The sequence below is a fragment of the Marmota marmota genome, unplaced genomic scaffold (assembly GCF_001458135.2).
Source record: "Marmota marmota marmota unplaced genomic scaffold, marMar, whole genome shotgun sequence".
Lineage (NCBI taxonomy): Eukaryota > Metazoa > Chordata > Mammalia > Rodentia > Sciuridae > Marmota > Marmota marmota.
Window position 1 is genome coordinate 27,518,564 of NW_025999842.1, and position 8,659 is coordinate 27,527,222.

Genomic DNA, 8,659 nt, shown 5'->3' on the forward strand with positions numbered 1-8,659 from the left:
CCGCCTCCTCCCGCTCCCTCGGCTCGCAGGTTCAATAAGGATTACATCATGGAGCAAGTATGCCGGGCGGCCTGAGAATCAAAGCCGTCACAATCGGCGGCTGGTTAACTGTACTGTTGCTGAAACACATCCTTCCCACCCCCTCCCCGCGCCCTCTCCCCACCCCAGCCCTCTGCTTTTCGTACCATTAAGGATAGCATTATGGGGGAGAGGAAAATCTGATCAAAACTGTGGACCGCCACCGACAGATTTTCTATGGATTCTATAAAGGCCACCTTAAAGATTTCCCTAATTAATGGATGACATCTTTGGCTGAAGGAGAGGCGATGGATTCGACTCTGTCTTCGTCTTTGTTAACCTTCTAATTAACTTTCGTAGGTCACCCAGGTCTCCCAAACCTAAAAAGTGAAGAGGCCCATTGTGCCGGGAGCAGTCAACTTACTTTTGCTGCTGGGTACTTAAAAGGGAGGACGATTATAGGCCGAGAAAAATAACTCCATTTAAAAGCTTTGTGGCTGCAGAGAATACATAGGTCCCTCCCTTAGAAAATAATTGAAACACCTTTTATACTAATATTTCTTTGCATAATAAAAACAAATTAGCAAAATGCATCTAAATTCAGCAGCACTTTCAAATTATCTTTTCTGGAATGTAAGCCTCTGCAAGTCAACAAAAGAAGTTGGGTTTAGAGAGAAAATTGCAACTGCAACAGCGATGCCTTTATGCTGAGTGAGTGCAAGACAGGCCAGGGCCATGGGTAGGTACCTCCAGGCACCTCTCTGGAGAAATGCTCCAAATATATCGCCCTTGCCAGGCTGAGTTCTAGGTGCCTGAGGGACCCAAAGACTGGCTATTAGCAAAAGAGCAGCACTTTTTCCCTAGATAGACTGGTCTTTTAGGGTTCATTTTTTTTTCTTTTGAACGGGGTCCCCCTGTGTTGTCCAAGCTGGTTTCTAACTCTGACTCAAGTGATCCCCCCTTCCTCTGTCTACAGAGTAGCTGGGATTACAGGCATGCACCACCACACCCAGTTTGGGATTTTTGTTTTGTTTTTCTTGTTTTTTTTTTTTTTTTTGGGTTCTAGGGATCCAACCCAGCTCCAGCATGTTCCCACATGCTAAGCACCTGCTCTACTGTTGAGCTATACTGCAAGTCCCTGGAAATACTTTTAATGGTCTTAGTAAAAAGAAAACCACAGGGGGAAGCCAGAAAGCAAGATGGAAAATTAATGTGGAAAATGTAAAATCAGCAAACCAGAGGAATTTTTATTATTATTTCATTTAATTTTTTATTAATTAATTTATTTATTTTTGGTACCAGGGATTAAACTTAGGGGCACTCAACCGCTGAGTCACATCCCCAACCCTCTTTTGTATTTTATTTAGAGACAAGGTCTCACTGAGTTACTTAGCACCTCACTTTTGCTAAGGATGGCTTTGAACTTGCCATCCTCCTGTCTCAGCCTCCCAAGCCGCTGGGATTACAGGCGCTGACTCAGAGAAATTTTTAAAAATAAAGAAAAAGATACATTCCTGTTGAAATTTTACTTTTGGCAGATGAGATGCCACTCTAGCTCCTTGGTCTTTGAGGAAATATGAAGGTGACACTGAAGGTAGAGCAGGAGCTCAGCCAAATATGGAGTCACATGGAGCCGCCTTCAAAGGATTTTTCTTCCTCTGAAATACCTTGTAGGTACTGAGATTCTTAACCCAAGGATGACACCACCAGCTACTTCATTATTGTTTTCTGGTTGTAAACAGAACCTCAGCTAATTGTAGAAAAATATAAACCTTTAAATGTGGTCAATGTTTCAATTATAACAATCCATTTATTTTTCTGCACACCCCAAAATTTCTATTCAGTTCAGATTTGTATCTTTCCTTTTCCTACCTTAATACTGTATCGTGAGTATTTTTCTGTGTTATTAAAAATGAGGACAAGATCCTTTTTTGGGTCCTGCCCACATACCAGATTGAAGGTGAGGGACAACCTGATGACTTCTCTCCTCTAGAAAACTGCCCCTTGTTGGGGGAACAAGTGCTCTCAGGTACTGCTGTTGGAGTTTAAATATCTACATCATCTCTGGAGGGTAAGCTGGCACTATCTATCTAAATGACAGACGTGAACATGCTGGGCTATAGATGTAACCCAGCGGTAGAGCCCTTGCCTGCCTTTGTGGGAGGTCCTAGTTTGTTCACGGGCGTGGCAAAAACAAAACAAAAATTAAAAAATAAACATCCCTTAATGTAGCAGTTCTTTTCTAATGATTGTACCTTACAAGCATACTTGCATATGTACAAAACTATATATGTGTGTGTTTCACAAAAGTTATTCTTTACAGCATTGTTCATAATAGTGAAAGACTGAAACCAATCTAAATTTCCATTAAGGGGAAACTGGTTAAAGAAATAGAGTACCTCCATAGACTGGAATATTAGGCAAACCACAAAAAATAAACAAGGATGCTCTTTATGTACCAATTGGAATGGTCTCCAAAATAGCCTGTTAGGTAAATAACAAAAACAATAAGGAGCAGAATACTGTATATTTGTAGGGAAATGTGAGGTTTGATGTAAAAACTTTCTTCTAGTACTAGTTGTTTTTGGAAAAGAGAACTGAAGGTCTGAGGAATAGCTGTGGGAGGGAGACTTCATTAAAACTTTTATATCTCTTGAATTTTGTATTGTGCTGATACAGTGCCTATTTTTTTAAAAAAATGAAACTATAAATTTAAAATTTAAAAAAATGGTTGCCAGTTTTCAATGTGCCCCTTGCATAGCTCTGTACAATTCAAGGATGGCCCAATCTTTTTTTTTTTTAATTTTTTATTGTTGGTTGTTCAAAACATTACAAATTTCTTGACATATCATATTCCACACTTTGATTCAAGTGGGTTATGAACTCCCACCTTCACCCCATACACAGATTGCAGAATCACATCAGTTACACATCCATTGATTTACATATTGCCATACCTAGTGTCTGTTGTGCTCCGCTGCCTTTCCCATCCTCCACCATCCCCCTCCCCACCTCTCCCCTCCCCTCCCTCCTCTCTCCTCTACCCCCTCACTGTATAACCCTGAGGGTCTCCTTCCACTTTCCATGTCAAATTTCCCTTCTCTCTCCCTTTCCCTCCCACCTCTCATCCCTGTTAAATGTTAATCTTCTTCTCCTGCTCTTCGTCCCTACTCTGTTCTTAGTTACTCTCCTTATATCAAGGATGGCCCAATCTTCAAAGAGTCTCATCTCTACCATATACTAAATAATGTATTTTAGACTTCTCAAAGTCTGCCAGAATAAAAAGACTCCTAAAATGGAAGATATACAATAACTTTCACTTTGAAATATTTAAATGTTTTTAATAAAAACAGGATAATGCATTCTGTGATTTAATTGTTCAAAATTAAAATTTAACAGTGTTAAATCTGTACAAATAAAACATTCACAGACTTCATTGTTGCATGCAAGAGGACAAAATGGCTTTGGGCCTTGGATTTGTGGAAATATTTCCTAACATTTGAGATGTGCCAAACAAGAGATTTTTAAAAAACCAGATAAGATATTATGCAAATTCTTCTGGTTCACAGGAGTCTGATTTACTTGTATCAATCATTTTAAGTGATTCACACTTCATGAGCTATATTAAGTGATTGAACTAAAACCTGGGGCCAATATTATTTTCTCCCTACCCCCAACCAAATCTGTCTGTTTAAATGGCATTGGAAATTATTAGGTTGAACCATATGAAATTAGTGTTGTGTCAGTGATTCAAGAGCAGCAATTTCAAGATTCAATTGAATATCTTTCCTCATCATGATGCTGTAGTCTGTAGCCGAGACATTAATAGTTGACTAGTCCAACATTCATTTTTCCCTTGTCCATTAGTAGAATTCCCATTTAGTTTCCATTTAGGAAAGTAGTAAATCTCATTTCAACTAAGTCATATATGTAGAATTCCCATTTCTTTTGCCTGTTTTTGGTTTAGATGTGAGCATGTGACATACAGTTCTAGGCCCATGAGATGTAAAAAAAGACAGTCAGAAACTTCTGGGAAAGGTTTCTCTTCCATGGGACATTTTCCATCCAGATGGGCTTCCTGGAATTTCAGTAGCCATTTTGCTCCCACAAAGGTTGAAAGTACACATTCAAAATGGGCACGCTAAGGTGGCACAGCACAAGGAAGGAAGTTGGATTTTGATGATAGTACTGAGCTACTATTTTAAACAATTCAGTAATTCCTTCTTGCTACCTGAAATTATAATTTTCTTTGTTGGTTAGCCATTATGAATGGGTTTTTTATTACATTTCAAATATCAGTAGGTCTTTTTGGCAAATATTTTCACCACTTAAGCGGTGTGAAGCCCAGATAATACTTTGTAAAAGCTCTTAAGAGTGATTCTATTGTGCTCCCCCATAAAGATTATTTTAAATCATAAAAATAAATGACTCCTCAATATCATTAATCATTAAGGAAATGTAATGACAACCACAATGACCTGCTGCTTTACAACCAGTAGCCTGGCTATACTAAAGATGGACACAAGTGTTGGTGATGGTGTAGACAAATTACACCCTCGTATTTTGTTGGTGAGAATGTAAAATAGTATAGCCACTTTGGAAAACAGTTGGGTAGTTCCTCAAAAAGTTAAGTATGGATTTATCACAGGACCCAGAAATATATCCAAGATAACTGAAAACATATATCCATATAAAAACTTCATATCAGCAAGAAATTGAAACAATTCATTTCTATCAACTAATAAATGAATAAATAAAATGTGGCATATCTGTACAATGGAATATTACTTGGCAATAAAAAGTTTTTATTATCAATAAAAAGAAATGTTATATTGATACATACTACAGCAGGATGAGCCTTGAAAGCATTAGGCTAAGCAAAAAAGAAGCCAAACACAAAAATATAATATATGCTTCCATTTATATGAAATGCCCAGAGTATGCAAATCCATAGCAACAGAAAGTAAATTAGTAGTTCCTATGGGACCTAATTGTTAAAGGATATGGGGTTTGTGTTTTGGGGTGATGAGAATGTTCTGAAATTTGAGAGTGATGGATGTACAACTCCAAATACACTAAAAATTATTGAATTGTACTATTTATTTATTTATTGGTTCTGGAGATTGAACCCAGCTGCATTTAACCACTGAGCACTGAGCCACAGTTCTACCCCTTATTTTTTTTTTATTTTGAGGCAGTGTCTTGTTAAATTGCTTAGAGCCTTGTTAAATTGCTGAGGCTAGCCTCAAACTTGAAATACTCTTTCCTCAGCCTCTCTAATTGCTGGGATAACAGATGTCCACCACCGTATGACTTAAAGGAAGAACTTTATGGTACATGAATTATATCTCAATAAAGCTATTATAAAACATTAAAAATAAATAACTCCTATAATTGCTTTTATTTCCCAAAATTAATATACAACTAAGGGCTGGGGTTGTGGTTCAGGGATAGAATGCTTGCCTCAAATGTGTAAGGCACTGGGTTCAATCCTCAGCACCACATAAAAACAAATGAATAGAGCTATTGTGTCCAGCTACAACTAAAAGAGAGAAAGAGAGAGACACAACTAAGAGCCAATCTTGAAAAATAAGTGTGACTTGCTGGGCACAGTGGCACACGCCTATAATCCCAGAGACTTGAGAGGCTGAGGCAGGAGGATCGAGAGTTCAATGCCAGCCTCAACAAAAGCGAGGTGCTAAGCAACTCAGTGAGATCCTGTCTCTAAATAAAATATAAATTAGGGCTGAAGATGTGGCTCAGTGGTCAAGGGCTCGGAATTCAATCCCTAGTACACAAATGAAAAAAAACAAAGACTATTTTTTCTCTAATTAGGTACCATTTTTGCAGTCATTTAAGCAAAAATGAGGGAAGATTCTATACCTCATCAGACTACAAGTTTCATAAGAGCAGCACCCACCTCTGCATCTTAGTGCCAGCAATCCACACATTATAAAATGAATGAATGGATGCTGGTGCATCTTCTTAATTAGCCCTTCTGGTTTAGTCCTGAAAATAGGCCATCATTTACTTTTCTGGAAAATGGGATCAAAGCAGTTATAGGATAGAGGTGAGAATTAAGTGTGATGGGTAAGTTAAAGCCTTGCATTGTTCCTGCCACATAGTAACAGTCAGAGATAGTTTTTGCTGTTTTGTTTTGGTTTTGTTGTTACTATAATTATTTTTGTTATTATTGTATCTGGGGACCATATGTCCACTCATCACAAAAAATAGAAATTTCTTACCAGTTGTCAGGAGCAAATTTTGAGTGATTATTTTTAAAATATATAATTTTTTCTTATTATAAAATTGAAGAAAAAGAGAATGCTGACTTTCAGATTTAAAAACAAAAATTTGGAAACTCAGACTTGGCAATCATAAGATTTTTTAACAGCCTATGAATATGTAAAAAAATACAAAATATCATAGATTTGAATTCCCATAGATGATTTAGTCTGAAACATTGTTTTTCTGAATTTCTACTTTTTTCCCAGTTATTTCATGAATTTTAAAATACCAAAAGCCTTTTTTGTTAACCAGTCAGCTTTGGCCTATGTTACTTAAGTTTTCAAGAGGGCTCCCTCTTTCCTCCCCTCTCTCCTGGCTTCCCTACTTATCAATTCATAAATGCACCTTATTTGAGTACAATAACATTCACTTTGCATGAAGTGTAACACATATTGGTAGGATACATATTGAGTCAGCATTGTTTAGGGGGTGTAGGGGCATGACAGAGGCCAAACTTCCATCCTTCCATCTTACACAGAAAAAAGTTTAGGTAAGTGATTTGCCCTACATCACATATTGAAAGGGAAGCTCATGACAAGCTAAATGAAGTTCTTCCATCATATCACACATGGACAATAAGTGGCCACAGCAAATCATCTCTCCTGAGCTATGACATCAAATATTATTTGAAGAGCCAGGCAAAGCAGCGCACACCTGTAATCCCAGTTACTCAGGAGACTGAGGCAGGAGGATTGCAAATTCAAGGTCAGCCTAGGCAATTTAGTAAGATGCAGTCTCAAAACAAAGTTTTAAAAGGCTGGGAATGTAGCACAGTGGGAGAACACTTGACTATTAAGTGCAAAGCCCTGGGTCAATCACCAGAATTCACACACACACACACACACACACACACACACAAATTATTATGAGAATAGACAAGTATAGGGAAAGAAAAGTACAAGATTTTCAAGTGCGTTCTTCCAGATTCCAATGCAGGTTTTGATCATTTATATAGTCACAAGTTTTTATCTTATCAGTATAACCTATTAGTCTTCCTGTTTGCTCTTGTAGAGAAAATGCACTAGCCAGGGAAAAGTGGAGAAGAGATGAGCAAGTAAGTGATTTGCTGGAAAGATTAGAAAATCTCTACTAGAATCAATTCACACTGTAGCTATCTCTCACTGCCCTTGACAAAAATAAGGGAAAAGAGAGGGCCAAATAGAAATAAGAGTCTTTTCACCCTGGGCATGAGCAAGGTTAGAAATCACTAAACTGGGCCAGAAAAAAAATGGATGGCAACCTCAGCTTGCACATCATCCCTAGTATCAATTCCTTTTTCTTTGTTCTTAACATCAGGCAGACCCACCCACAAGGGGAAGATCTCCTATCAGTGTGAGGAAACTTTCTAAAAACTAAGAAAGCTGGGTGTTTTCTCTGCAGAAAGGTTTCACCTTGTTTATGGGATGGGTTTTCTATTTTAACAGTTCACAGGGAGCAAGGCCCTATGGAGATGTATTCTTCCCCATGTCCCCAATTTAATCCCTTCATTCACTTTACATTTTCTTTTCCTTCCTCCTTTCACCTTTGTTGTGTCTGTCTTCTCACTTACACTATCACACTGCTGTTTTATTCCTCTCATCTCGCCTTCTTTTATCACACCAATCTTTAGTAGTATGTTCTGAAATTCTTTTTTTTTTAATATTTTATTTTTTACTTAGCGGCGGACACAACATCTTTGTTTTTGTATGTGGTGCTGAGGATCGAACCCGGGCCGCACGCATGCCAGGCGAGCGCGCTACAGCTTGAGCCACATCCCAAGCCCTATGTTCTGAAATTCTAACTGCTCTGCTGAATGAGAGATCAGTTTAACACTAACAACTACAGGTGGGAAAGGGGAAATACTTAGAAATTATATTGGTCAAATTGTGTTGTTATATGGTGTGCACGCATGATTATATAACAACAAATTCCACCATTATGTGCCACTGTAATACACCAATAAAAATGTAGAAAACAAACTACAGGTGGCCCAACATCCCTTTCTGAATCCATCCACCAAACAAGGAAGCCACATGTCTATCTAGACATATTTTGTAAAGCTTAATTTCATATACATACAAGTTTTGTATACAGACACATTAAAGAATTCTATGGGTAATATGTAGAGACCTTTGAAGTTTCTTCTACATGTTAATTTCTCTGTTAATCCAGATGCCATTGCTCTTTGTGGCATTAGAGAGGTCACTGAGCACCATCCCGATAACCCTCCAGAAAACAATGGAATGCCAGGGCAAAACTTTTTTTCCATCTAGCCATTTAGTACTCTTTTTTCTTTTTTCTTTTCTTTCTTTCTTTCTTTTTTCTTTTCTCTCTCTCTCTCTCTCTCTCTCTCTCTCTCTCTCTCTCTCTCTCT